Genomic DNA, 14,938 nt, shown 5'->3' with positions numbered 1-14,938 from the left:
AGATATGTGGGCACAGTTGGCAACGGGCTTTGTTGCAAGGATAGGTTCCTGGGTTAGTGGTTCTGTTGTGTGGTATGTGGTTGTTGGTGAGTATTTGCTTCAGGTTGGGGGGGCTGTCTGTAGGCAAGGACTGGCCTGTCTCCCAAGATTTGTGAGAGTGTTGGGTCATCCTTCAGGATAGGTTGTAGATCCTTAATAATGCGTTGGAGGGGTTTTAGATGCGGGCTGAAGGTGACGGCTAGTGGCGTTCTGTTATTTTCTTTGTTAGGCCTGTCCTGTAGTAGGTGACTTCTGGGAACTCTTCTGGCTCTATCAATCTGTTTCTTCACTTCCGCAGGTGGGTATTGTAGTTGTAAGAATGCTTGATAGAGATCTTGTAGGTGTTTGTCTCTGTCTGAGGGGTTGGAGCAAATGCGGTTGTATCGCAGAGCTTGGCTGTAGACGATGGATCGTGTGGTGTGGTCAGGGTGAAAGCTGGAGGCATATAGGTAGGAATAGCGGTCAGTAGGTTTCCGGTATAGGGTGGTGTTTATGTGACCATTGTTTATTAGCACTGTAGTGTCCAGGAAGTGGATCTCTTGTGTGGACTGGACCAGGCTGAGGTTGATGGTGGGATGGAAATTGTTGAAATCATGGTAGAATTCCTCAAGGGCTTCTTTTCCATGGGTCCAGATGATGAAGATGTCATCAATATAGCGCAAGTAGAGTAGGGGCGTTAGGGGATGAGAGCTGAGGAAGCGTTGTTCTAAGTCAGCCATAAAAATGTTGGCATACTGTGGGGCCATGCGGGTACCCATAGCAGTGCCGCTGATTTGAAGGTATACATTGTCCCCAAATGTAAAATAGTTATGGGTAAGGACAAAGTCACAAAGTTCAGCCACCAGGTTAGCCGTGACATTATCGGGGATAGTGTTCTTGACGGCTTGTAGTCCATCTTTGTGTGGAATGTTGGTGTAGAGGGCTTCTACATCCATAGTGGCCAGGATGGTGTTATCAGGAAGATCACCGATGGACTGTAGTTTCCTCAGGAAGTCAGTGGTGTCTCGAAGGTAGCTGGGAGTGCTGGTAGCGTAGGGCCTGAGGAGGGAATCTACATAGCCAGACAATCCTGCTGTCAGGGTGCCAATGCCTGAGATGATGGGGCGCCCAGGATTTCCAGGTTTATGGATCTTGGGTAGTAGACAGAATATCCCAGGTCGGGGTTCCAGGGGTGTGTCTATGCGGATTTGATCTTGTGCTTTTTCAGGAAGTTTCTTGAGCAAATGCTGTAGTTGCTTTTGGTAACTCTCAGTGGGATCATAGGGTAATGGCTTGTAGAAAGTGGTGTTGGAGAGCTGCCGAGCAGCCTCTTGTTCTAAGGTGCCACAAGTACTCCTTTTCTTTTTGCGAATACAGACTAACACGGCTGTTACTCTGAAACTTGATTTTCATGCACGTTGTAAGGAGAGTGGTCACTTTGGATAGGCTATTACCAGCAGGAGAGTGAGTTTGTGTGTGTGGTTTTTGGAGGGGGGTGAAGGGGTGAGAGAACCTGGATTTGTGCTGGAAATGGCCCAACTTGATGATCACTTTAGATAAGCTATTACCAGCAGGAGAGTGGGGTGGGAGGAGGTATTGTTTCCTGGTCTCTGTGTATACAATGTCTTCTGCAGTTTCCACAGTATGCATCCGATGAAGTGAGCTGTAGCTCACGAAAGCTCATGCTCAAATAAATTGGTTAGTCTCTAAGGTGCCACAAGTACTCCTTTTCTTTTTGCGAATACAGACTAACACGGCTGTTACTCTGAAACCTTTCATAAGACAGGTTTTCCATTCCGCAGATCATCCTAGTAGCCGTCTCTGTACCTGTTCCAGTTTGAATTCATCCTTCTTAAACATGGGAGACCAGAACTGCACACAATATTCCAGATGAGGTCTCACCAGTGCCTTGTATAACAGTACTAACACCTCCTTATCTCTACTGGAAATACCTCACTTATGCATCCCAAGACCACATTAGCTTTTTTCACAGCCATATCACATTGCCAGCTCATAGTCATCCTGTGATCAACCAATACTCCGAGATCCTTCTCCTCCTCTGTTACTTCCAAGTGATGCGTCCCCAGTTTATAACAAAAATTCTTGTTGTTAATCCCTAAATGCATGACCTTGCACTTTTCACTATTAAATTTCATCCTATTACTATTACTCCAGTTTACAAGGTCATCCAGATCTTCCTGTATGATATCCCGGTCCCTCTCTGTATTGGCAGTACCTCCCAGCTTCGTGTCCTCCACAAACTTTATTAACACATTCCCACTTTTTGTGCCAAGGTCAGTAATAAAAATATTAAATCAGATTGGTCCCAAAACCAATCCCTAAGGAACTCCACTTGTAACCTCCTTCCAGCCTGACAGTTCAGTTCAGTGTGACCCACTGTAGCAAATCAGTGGTCCAGACAACACCACAGGGGAACGTCACAAGTAGGTCTATAGTATGTCAGAAAATGCTGCTGGAATGTCCACCAGCATCTCATGGATGTTCTGCCTGTTTCATGAAAGCCTAAGCAAGAGAAATTCTTCAAATGGTCACTGTGACATTCTCCTGGTGTTATCCGGACTGGTGATCTGATAGGCTACTCCAATCCCTGACTCTGGGAGCCAGCCTTACGCTGCTCTGCTGTGAGAACCCCTACTCCTGGGCTGTTCACGCACAGCCTCTGACATGTAAGCTGCTCCTGGGATTGTGCAACTGAATGACACTAGCCAATGTCTCCGGTCCCAGACACAACCCTAGGAACCTCCGTCTTTCAGTGTCCAGTTATGCCCGCAGGATGCTGCAAGCTTATATCAGTTCACCAATTTACTAAAGACATTGATATGTACCAGGCTTGTTATCCCAAGGGGAGTCTCTGACATGCTTCAAACCAAATGCACTGCTTCAGATAGTACAAACAAATTTATTAACAACAGAGATATTTTTTTTAAGTGATATGCAGAAAGTCAGAGAGGTTACCACAATAAAATAATATATATATAAGCATGCAGTCTAAACTCTCAACCTATTAGACTGGGCAACATCTAGATTAAGCAGTTTTTCCTCACCCCACTGGATATTGCAGTCCTTAATATACAGGTTTGTTCCTTAAACCTGGGTCAATCTCCTCAGTTGGAGTCTTGTCTTCTTCTCAGTGTCTTAGTTGCTTGCAGCAAAGGTGGGGGCAGGAGAAGGGCCAAGTACGTGTCCACTGTGCGTGCTTTATACTCTCAGTCCATGTGCTTGGGGAGCACAAGTCCAGGCACGTCTGGGGGCATTGCTGAGTCCCTCCAAGCAAGGTTGAGCAATTCCCCTGGTGTGGCCTCATGCAGGTGAGTCATTGCATTGTTGCTCCCTTGCTGGACAATGGCTGTTGATGAGTTGTTTGACATCCTGCCTGGACCTTAGTTACCTTGCTGTTGCCTCTGGGGAGATAATATCTGGCTGATTGTTATGCTATACAAAGCACACGGGATCTTTTATATACGCCATATTTATTGAGAATACCACAGTTAGCATATGCTTTTCAGAGAGACATACACACACATACATCCTGCAGATGGTCTTTGTAGTTAGCAGTCTGTTGTAGCTCAAGACAATCTAATGGCCAGTTAGACTGAGCATGAGTAAGGAGCTGGGCTCTGTTGGTCACGATCCAAGGCTTTGCAGGACTGAACCCAGAGTTTCATGGCAGAACACCCCAGCTTTATAGTTGTAAATTCCTATTTGAGTCCATGCATTTTGCAACGTCATCCTGTAATCATTAGTCCTTAAGTGATGGTAATCTTGGGGTTTTCCACTGTTATCATTTGATGGTTATTGTCGGGCTTCCCATTGTTATCTCCTATTTGTTGACGCCTTTTGGGAGTGGTTGCCTCACCTCTGAGGTTGTCAGTGCTGCTAACATGTTTAGCATCGATACAATGGATGTTTTCTGATTGTCTCCTGGTGTTTCCAAGTCTCTCACTTTTTCTTGACCATCTGGACATTTGTGATGGCTTTCACATCTTATCTTTTCCTGCTGCATGCATTCCTCATTCACACAAACAATCTCTCACAGAGAAGACAGCAGTATTTTATATTCAGCAGAATACACTGTAAATTAAACTTCACTAAATCTTGTGGTCAAAACAGTTTATATTGTGGCTCAGGACTAACATTCCTTTAATCTAATTAACATAGACACAATACAAGATCCTGTGTTTTACTCACTAAACCTTAAACCAAAGAAATGACTAGAGGGAAGTTTATAATGCATATAGGAAACAAGATCCCAGTCTCAGACGGTCATTCCTTTCTGTTGTTCAAAAAGGGTGGCTGGAAGAATTAATTCAAAGTTTACATCAATTTTTATAGTACAATTATAAAATCCTGTCCTTACATGATCCCGCAACTTACAGCATGTTTTAGTGATGACCATACAACACAATTCTCATAAATGCATATGCATTAATGATACACATCTATGGATAGAGAAATGACTTTCAGCAGATCATAACCATACCTTACAAGGCATGCTTTATATGTAAGATCACGATTATATGAAAATGAGGAATATGGGGGTTACAGTACGCTCTCCCAAGGTATAGACTGTCACGGTCATTCCTCCATGTTGCTGGCTCTGGATGCTGGGAGCACGCAGACCTAAAAGATGGCTCAGCAGGATGAATTGGGAGACTGCGACAACTGTCTGTAATGTGGGGGGTGATAGTCAAGTTTTCTTAAACTGCACAATGAACCAGAGTGGTGACAGGTGAGGGGGGTGCTAGGAAGCCTGGGATATGATGGTTTCACTCAGGTCTGTGTACTGCAGTGTGGACGCTGGAACCCAGGTTTCGTGCTCAGGTCTAGAAATTGGTGACTCTAGGTTTAGAATGTGTGTGGATGCTCAGACTATGGGCTTACAAACCCAGGATCCACTGATTCGAGTCCCACTAACCCTGGGCTTGCACTATAAAAAAAAAAAGAAAACTGCAGCAGCGAGTTTCACAGCACGGGTCAACTGATGTCTATAAAACCTTCAGAACTATCACTAGGACAGCAGAAAACCTTTTATAGAGGTTTATAAGGAAATTTAAAACAAATAATACAGGACATACTACTTTAAAGGTGCTCTGTCACACTTGATTTTTTTAAAAACGTTGATCAATGAATAAAACAAAACCTAGCTGATAGTGTCTTTACAGAACTGACCATAACACCATGGAGGAAAGGAGTGTTTTCCTATCCAAATGAACGTGTGAAAGCAGGATTCAAAAGTGAATTTACATCCCTATACATTATCATACAAATCTGTATTTCATATACCCCCCCATGAAATAATGTGATCTGACTATACAAGAGACATTTTCTTGACTTAAACACTGTGGGGTTGGTACCTGCCAGGTGCTAAGTGCGGTTGCCCTGATCCAACAAAACACTTAAGCATGAGCTTAACTTTAAGTGCATGAGTAGTCTCATTGACTTAATGTTAAGCACATGTTTAACTGCTCTTCTGGAAAAGTGCGAGGATGGTAAATACTGAACAGGATCGAGCCTGAAATATCTAGGGCTTTAACTGTTTTTCCCAAGAAAATATTTCTAAATGTTTGAAAACCTTACAGAATACAACTTTCACTTTACCTTCAATCTAAAAATGTACTGAAGTTTCAAAGGATAACATTCTTATAGGAACTCTGTGAATCTGGAAAAGATTTGAAGTTTTCATGACATAGGCACTGCTCTGTCTGCTTTTTAATTGGTAAAAGCTGACAGTAAAAAAAAATAATGCACTGCTGCTTTTTTGTTAGAAGTTCCTGAAATATATTTAGAACAAATTTTCCACTATGCAGACCACAGCTTTGTGTTTTATTAATTAGACTCATTTTGTTAATATTCAAATGCTTGAAAACTGCTAAAATAGGGCTTAGAATCATTAACAAAAATGTAAGATTTACAGTTTGTAAACCACACACTTAGGTATTTCTTAGATGTATACATTATATCATAGAGAAAAAAAGGTATAAATCAGGCAAACTTTAGACGATATTTTTTGCTTGATTTTGCTTTTCAAAGAATAATTATATACTATAATACCCTTAAACTTGTTTTGCTAAAAAACAGATGGCTAAATTCTACTTTCAGTTACACAGGAATAAATGTAGTGTAGATGTAAATGTAGTACATTTAAAAAACATGTAAATGATTGGAACAATCAGGTTTTCCACATTATAAATCAATGTAACCATGTGACCTTATTACTGTCATCCTCTGAATCTGACACCTTCATCCCCTACTCCCTACTATTGGCCTTGAAGGAAAGCACACCTATTCAGGAAGCATGCTTAAACACATGCTTAGCTTTAACATTCCTACCTATGCATTTATATTTGCCTAGCAAAACAGGATCTTTGGATGTTACTGGAACAATAAGTAGTAATAATAATAACAAAGTCAATTGAGTTCCTCTGGCTATACATGGTATAACTGAGAGCATAATCACATGGATCTCCACTTACAGAGACTTTGGACTTGATTAAGGGATATCTCAAACTTAGGCCCAGAGAGCTCTTTCCTGCTCCCATTGAAATTTGTTGCAGAATTCCATTTACAGAAATTTTACTGGATTTGTTGCAGAATTCCATTTACTTACACTGGCATAAAACTCAAGCAACTCCATTGATTTCCATGGTGTGAACCTGAGTCACTCCAAAGTAAATAAGAATACAATTTGCCCTTTTGTCCTCAGTGGAAACATTCATGAATATCAATTCAAACTTTTTAAGCTAAAAATTGTACCTATATTGCCACTATTTAAAATGAGTCTTCGCTTCTGACTGAAATGTTTGGTCAGTACTGTTTCATTAATGGTTATTATTGTTTGTTATTGATCTGAACAGGGAAAGTTGCTAAATTTATCTTTTAAGAATGCAATCTATCTCTTCATTATCAGAAAATAAAAATATTGTGGGAGCACATAATTTCATGGTCTCTGTTGGCAACATCAACAAATATGGTTACAAGTACAACAACAATGATGTTTGGCAAGGTAGCATTCTTTATAAGGTGAAGTTGTTTAATGAGCTAATTTCCACTCAGACAAAAAAAATCAATATTTTCACGTCAAAGGAAAACAATTGTCTTTCTAATTTCTAATATGATATGACCAACAAAAAAATAAAAAGCCCTAAACAATTACACCCTGAACCTCTCTAGTCCAGCACTCTCTGGTCCAGCAACATCCGTGGTCCGGCATGATTTTTTTTTTTTTATACTTTACCTACTTATTTCCTTGTGCCAATACAGTAAAATTGTGTAACAACACTAACACTTTGTTATGAAGAGAGCTGGTAAACCTTGGCTGGGTGGCATTGCAAACGTTCCGTTTATTTGCCTCAGTGAGATAAAAATAAAAAGAGACCCCGCTTGCTACAATATTGACTTCCCGTGGTTTGGCAAATTTTTTGGTTCAGCACCAGTCAGGTTCCAAGGGAGCCGGACTAGAGAGGTTCAACCTGTACTGGAAAATGATCTTTAAATGTGGTCAATTGCTTTGCATTTATTTAGACACTTTTTTAAAAGCAATATCATTGTGTATGCTCCAGCTCTGACCTAGGTTAAGATTATTCTAAGATGGTGGAGAACGTCCTCTTCATTTTCCCTCTTAAATAAACAAAGTCCCCACAAACTACTTCTTTGGGCCTGTTATTTAGGGGAAACTCTTGACTGAACTGAATTAGATATTCACCTAAGTCAGGACTGCAGGACCATGAACCTTATCAGTAGGAAGTAGTATAAATAAATAAATAAATACACAATAAAAATATGTAACATTTTAATTGGTCTTCCACAAAAACAGTTTGTCCTCTGGTGCTCCCTCTGCAGCAGCAGTTAATTGACAAACACCAAGTGCTTTGAAGATGTTGGTGCACTAAAGAAGAAGTGAATTCAATAACCATGTTAAGTTTAAATTCTGTTACAAAGATTGGGGGGAGCATTGTGTGTCAGAAAGAACACAAGAAAACCAATGTGGAAATATATTTTAATGGTAAGTCATGATTCTAAGAAGAGTACAAAAACTAAGAAGAATGTTCTTTTAAACTAAAAATGCCTTGAATATACATTTAGTTTTAAATATGCTTCTCCCTGTACCAAGCCTGAATAATAAAGCAAACAAGTGGGTGTTGGGGAGGATGGCTACTCCTGTGACCCTTGTAGAAGGCTACTATGGGGCTTCTGGGGCATGTGGGACCCTCCAAAGGTTGAATTTTGCCCCTATATATTTAGCTGATCAGATCTATGGCCAAAAAAAAAAAAAAAAAAAGATTGGAATTGTGCATTTTATGTAAAAGCATGAAATTTGTCTCAGAGCATGACCTAATAAAGATGTTCAGATATGGAGATATCACCAGCTCATGCCATGTTGGCTGTGGCAGCCATTTTAACATCATTGTCATTATTGGCAAATTACGTTGTTTTGCAGTTGGACACACAAGGGATGTATTCTTGGTTTTGCTTCAGCATGGTCTTAAAATTGCTGTAAGGAAACATTTTGTACTAATTTTGATTGCCAGTGTATTCTTCTCTTTTTCTTTCAGATGCTACTTTGGTTGTGTGAAAGCTGCTTGGTGATTGAGTAATATTAGCTGTACACAGCAGCAAAAAATATTAGATTACCATTGACTAGTACTAGTGCTTCACCCATCTCAAAAAGACACAAACTTGTTCAAGATCCAGGTCCATCAACACAGACATCCCATTCCTCTACTGACTGAAGTGTGTACTTTGTCAGGAAGACACAGGTGCAGAGTTAGTTAATCCAGCAGAACTGAAAAGAGAGCATGTTGGATCTGGCTATCGAACTCTAACAGAAAATAGCAGACATTTCCATAAAGTGAATGCACTTCCCATATTCATAAACATATGCAAACTAGATGATGGTAATGGTATTAAAAAGAGTTTGAATAAGAACAATGGACAGCACAAATCTTGCTACATCAAGTTTAACAGGACCAAATTTAAAAGAACTGAGAAGGAAAAAAAAAAGAACTGAGTAAGCTATGGATCACCTTGGCGAACTGCAGAGGAAATACACACGTTTAAGTGACGAACACAAAGGGCCTCCAGAAGAAGAAGTGTGCTTTATTTGTGAAATGATCTTACCATCAGAAGACCTCCATGAAACTTCTACCCTCAGCATTGATAGTAGAGTCCACAAGAGTGCACTTCATCTGCAAAACCAGCCCTTGCTTGCAAAACTAAGTAGAGGGGATTTAGAGGTCCAAGAGGCAAAGTATCATGTAGGATGTTTGGTGTCTCTGCAACAAAGCCAGGGAGAAGAAAACTGAGCAAATCAACACAGAGAAGATGTCACGTGGCATTGCCTTTGCTGAACTGATAGCAACTTGAAGAGACAAGACTGAATGAAGACGTGGCTCCATTCTTTAAACTAGCAGAGCTCACAAGGCTCTATACTGCTAGACTAGAACAGCTGGGAATGACACTGGCAGGGCACATTCACAGCACTGAATTAAAATCTCACATCATTTCACTACTCCAGATCTCCAAGCACACATGATGTGCTTCTTGCCTTCAACCAGGATATTGGATACGCACTCCAAAAAGCATGTGAGGAAGACTGTGAGGAAGAAGCTCTTCACCTATCCCAAACAGCAACAATGACTCAAATGAAAACAGAATTTCATGGATCATTTGACCCAGGATGCCAAGAAAAATCTGTTCCCAAGTCACTGTTGGCACTGATGTCCATGATATTGGATGGTCCAAACATTAAAACTCACTCAGAGCACGTTTCCATTCATCCAGCTACCTTTACTTTGGGATAGCTGATGAAGTACAACAGAAATATCTGTTACCATGAAGGAACAGAAAGTTTGTACCACAACAAAGCATGAGAAATGCATTTACCTATCTATGTTGGTTTGACACTTCATGCACAGACATGAAAAAGTGAGCTACCAGATACCTTTAAGTTTGGATTGGCCATCTCCTATGACAGAGTGTTGGCCATCTCTACCAACAAACAGAGCATGCCAACACTTAGAGTTTGAGAATGTAGTCTGTCATCCAAAGCTTTGTGATGTATTGTTCACTACTGTGGCGGTAGACATCACAGACCACAATCCCAGCCGCACCACAGCAACAGACTCCTTCCACAAAACTAGGATACCACTTTCTTCAGCCTCCCAGTACTTAAGTGGAGGGAGATTTCCATGGAATTTCCATCCTTGACTGTGAGACTGTAGTATCAGTGAAGGAGATTTTATCATCACTTTCTGAGTCTTACACAATTGTCCCTCCAATGCTCTTAAGAAAATGAATACTCCCATCCCTGCCGCAAATGTTGAAATCAAGACTGATTACCCAAGCCCTGCAGGAAGAATGCAGGTGGCTTGAACAAGTTAAGCAAGCAGCAAGTCTGGATACCTTCAATGGAGATGAACACATTTCCTGGGCAACTTACCATGCCAGCAAGCATCGAGTGTCAGACTTCGCTTCAGTCATCAATGCGCTTCTTCCCGTCTTTCCAGATGACTCGAAGTCTGTGGCAATGATTCATCATGTCATGGATGTGATAAGGAACACTGTACTCCACCTAAATCCATGTCAAGTGACAGTGATCATTGAGGACTAACCCCTTCTCATCATACCCAAACAGATACAGTGGACCTGGCTTGCTGGGTATGGTGAGGACAAATCTGTCATTATGTGGTCATCTGGAAATGGCAAGTTTAATTGGAGATTGGCTAGAAGATAGTGAATGAATAGGAGCCTTTGTTCAGGCCAGTGGCCTCCCTAGGAATGGCTGACTTCTTGAAAGAGTCTCATGTCATACATACTAGGCATGCCCATCGAGTAACTGCCAAAAGTCTGTGCATCTTGCTCCAAAATGCACACATACCATATACCCAATGTCTCAGGGAAGATGAGGCCCTCATGAGGTATAAATGATGTGACAAGTGAAAATTAGAAAACCCGGTGTTCCACTTCTGGCATACCACACTTAATTTGGATCTTCTTGTATTGACCTATGTGCTGTAAATGTGCCAGGCAAACTTTGCTCTCTACAGTGAATGCCTTGGAAAGCTCTCACCCTGGTTCTTTGTGTTAGATCATAGTAATTATGTTCGTTGGGTGCCTGTTCACCAGCCTTCACACAGTGCATCCAGACACAGCTAGAGAGTTCCTAAAAGGAAACATCAGTTTGCAAGACACAACATGTTTTCTCTGCAGTCATGCTTGACCAGCCTCATGAGCAAAATCATACCATAATCAAAAGGGATGGTGGAGCTGTTGGTCTAACACAAAGTACAGAGGCCCTTTGGCTCTGGATGGTAGTGGGACCAGAGATGGCCAGGTTGATAGAGGCTTGAGAAGACTAATAGAGATACCATGTATGTATTGCTATAACTATAGTGCTCTGCATTATTTGCATACCAGAAACTCGTGAAAATTAGTGGAGTCATCAAATAAATGGGAATTTAGTTGCACAACGGATGCAATATTTGCCCCTTATTTTTGTTCACATACACAGGCACTCACTCCCTCACATACTCTTTGGAAAAAGAAGAAGCAAACAAGTCAATTTTACTTGTACATTTGACACCCTTAAACCCCAATCCTGGAAATAATGATATACACGAGTAACTTTAGGTACCTGAGTAGTCCTTTTGAAATCAAGAGGACTACTCAGATGCATAAAGTAAGCATGTTCTATTGTGTCAGGATCAGGGAATAAATTTGTAATTAGGTCCAATGATGGTCAGAAATAAGTTACTGTTTCATTTCAGTCTTGATTCTCTGAGGTGCAGTTGACTTTAATATAAACAGAGGGCAATCAATGCCCTATAGGTTCAAACCCTTAGTTGCTTTTATTTAAAAGTATGTGCATGTCAGGATGCTATTTAACCTTCAGACATACCAGATGGTTAGCACTGTGATGATTTGTGTTGGCAGCAGTAGTGGGATTTGATATCTCTTTCAGCCAAAGGCAAATGTAGCTTAAGCTCTACTTTTGGGATTGCTGCAACAGATCTGATTTTACTTACTTTTGGTTTGTACCACTGTAACTCTAATGAAGTCAATAGACTCACACCAGCATGAGAGCAGAAGCAGACCCAATGTTCACCATTTTTGCTGGCTACTCTTTCCCCTAGCTTATATATATGATTTGTGCATGCAAATGTAGGTCAATGCATGCTTCATGGGCTCTAACACACACACACACACTCTTACTTTTTACAGGCACAAAATAGTACACTGGCTTTGAGACCAACAGAAAATATAAGTAATTGTTTTTAACTTCTCACGGATTCAAATTGGCACAGTTTGACAGCCCTGTATTCTACCAGGATTTTCCATACACTGTGGGGAAAAATCCCTTATAGTCCAGATTCTCATCTTGTTGATACCATTAGGAATTCAGAGTAACTCCAATTAAATCGATCACCTTTCTCAAGCAAGAGATTGACTAGAGCAGGGGCTTCAGCGGACTGTATTGAACAGAATGCAAGCTATCCAGAGCCACTGCATTTATACTTGGCCCAATACTGTGCTAGAATCTGTCACCATTAGTCATTCATGCTGTAACATATGGAATAAGGTTTTTATTTGCTGTGTCTTTCCCCTCCCTGTTCTGCAAGGCGTTGACACTGCTATGAAATAGATTGTGAGGAAATGGTGATAAGAAGGCATTTGTTCTGGTTGTTGGATGGAGTGTGAATATTTGCCTCCTATAAATAAGTCTCTCTCTCTCGCTCTCTGTTTATTAGGAGAACCCTGGCTCCCTCTGATTGAGCTGCAGGTTTCTATGGAGACAGCGTCCTGGCAACAACTCTCAGCAGCCGTTTTCTTCCCATCTACCAGGCCTAGTGGCAACAGGCCCCGCGGAGAGGGAGAGGACCTGGCTGCCACTAGCAGCAGGAAGGGACGGATGGACATCCAGGCTGTCTAGCTGCGATCTGTGAATCTTTGCATACAGCTATCCCAGAAGTAAAAACATATTAAAAAGCCGAGCAGAGACACCCAGCAGAGAGGTTGCTAGGATGCAAGGGAAGGATGGGCAGCCATGTCCTGCCCTAATCCAACACTGGTGAGTGAATACAGGAGCTTTAATACAACTAAGAGTCTGTCTGAACTTTGCCCCTCTCTGTCGCATGACAATATGGTGATGTTTGTGTTGTGCTGTTATGTCAATTTCCTCCCCATCATAGCATTTCCACAATCATCCCCATATTCTCAGACGATCCCTCATGGACGTATGCTGCAGTCATTTTAGGGGACCTGTAAAACTTCATAATGTGGCAATGCAGTGTATGTAGTGTAGGGACTTGTTTGATGTAGCAAAGTGATGGGCTTTTTGTTTTTTGACCCATCCTCACACTGAGTCATGACACTAACATTTCTGCTCACTCCGAAACACCATCCTGGTATGTTGCAATGCTCCAGTGCAACATTGTGATTCCTGAGTTTGTCCCTGCCACACCCTCCCAAAGGGCCCCTTGCCACAACCTTGTCGCCTCCAAAGGTATTCCTGGACTGTTTTGAGACAGGAAGGATGATCCAGTGGTTTGGGCATTAGCCTAGGACTTGGGAAGCCCTTCAAGTCCTGCTCTGCCATCAACTTCTTGTGTGGATTTAAGACAAATCACTTAGCTTCTCTGTGCCTGAGTTCCCTGACTCTAAAATGGGGATAATAGCACTTCCCTACCTCACAAGGGTGTTGTGAAGATAAATCCATTACAGACTGTGAGGTGCTCAGATCCGATTGTATGTATCTTAGGTAGATTTCAATGTTATGAAAGCTACAGAACAGAACTGCTACCATTGTGAATATGTATGGTACTTGTATGGCCCTCATTGTCATAGAATCTGAGCACCTCAAAATCTGTAATCTATTTACCCTCACAACACCCCAGTGAGGTAGAGCGTGCTATTGTACCCATTTTACAGATGGGTATCCGAAGCACAGAGAACTAAGAGACTTGTTCAAGGTCACACAGGAAAACTATCGCAGAGCAGGAAATTGAGCCCAGTCTCCCAAGTCCTAAGCTAGTGCCTAAATCATTAGAACATCCTTCTTCTCATCCCCCCAGAAATCAAATGTGCAGGGCAATGAGTGCTTTCAGTGTGTGGCAGAGGGAGAGGTATGCCACAACAAAACAGGATCAAACCTGAATTTATGTATGTCTGTTTCTTTACTCTTGCATGTAGTTTTATCTTTAGTTTCAAGTTTTGTGTTTCTGATGTCAATGATCTACAGGAATAACAGTGAGGTACTCCAGGTTTATATGAGACAGAAGTTGTGGTAGGCCTCAAGTGAGTGGGTATCTTTGCAATCAGGTATGGAACTTATAGCTGTGAGATATCCATGTATCTGCAATTTGATAAATGTAGAATATTCAGAAAAGAACTCATGAAATAATCTTGTAAATCTGATAATATTGATTACTGTCTTGTGCTTTAAGTTAATATATCAAACAGTAAAATTAATTTAAAATAACTACTGACTTAAAAAGTTAAACATTTGGGGCCTGGACCTCTGTTAGGTTCAGTGGAACTATGCCAATTTACACCAGCTCAGGATCTGATCCTGAGAGTTACATTTTTCTTTTGCTGCACACCTGTTAACATTAATGGGTATTACACACATACATAGAGAGGGAATATAACTATTAGTTCTGACATGTAGCTATTATTATTTACAGGACATACATACACTTCCAGAACTGCAGAGAGCTGCGTGGAATTTGAATGCTGGTGGACAAGATGCTGGAGACTTGGTTTCTGAAAAAGTGCGGAATTTAGGGCTTGATCAAGTTAGTGGGAGTATTTCCATTGACTTGAATGGGCTTTGGATCAGGCCTTTACTGAGGCTTGCCCATTAGACACACAAAGCCCAATCCTGGGGTCCTTACCCAGTGCG

General features: G+C 41.3%; 1 protein-coding gene across 3 annotated transcripts in view; it reads left to right on the top strand.

Annotated features, from left to right (window-relative positions):
- The first annotated feature begins 12,601 nt into the window (after positions 1-12,601).
- Positions 12,602-14,938, top strand: part of FAM81A (family with sequence similarity 81 member A) — a 38,903-nt gene continuing 36,566 nt past the window's right edge. Inside the window, exons 1-2 of one of the 3 annotated variants that reach the window (XM_043524356.1) lie at positions 12,602-12,616; positions 12,786-13,105. The gene's annotated coding sequence lies outside the window, so the exon portion shown is untranslated. Of the gene's footprint in view, positions 12,617-12,682; positions 13,106-14,938 lie in introns of those variants that run through there. The other 2 variants (XM_037911639.2, XM_037911640.2) reach the window with 2 other exon arrangements.

The sequence above is a fragment of the Chelonia mydas genome, chromosome 10 (assembly GCF_015237465.2).
Source record: "Chelonia mydas isolate rCheMyd1 chromosome 10, rCheMyd1.pri.v2, whole genome shotgun sequence".
Taxonomy (NCBI): Eukaryota; Metazoa; Chordata; order Testudines; family Cheloniidae; genus Chelonia; species Chelonia mydas.
Note: the sequence above shows the minus strand (reverse complement) of the source record. Positions and strands in the feature narration are given on the sequence as shown.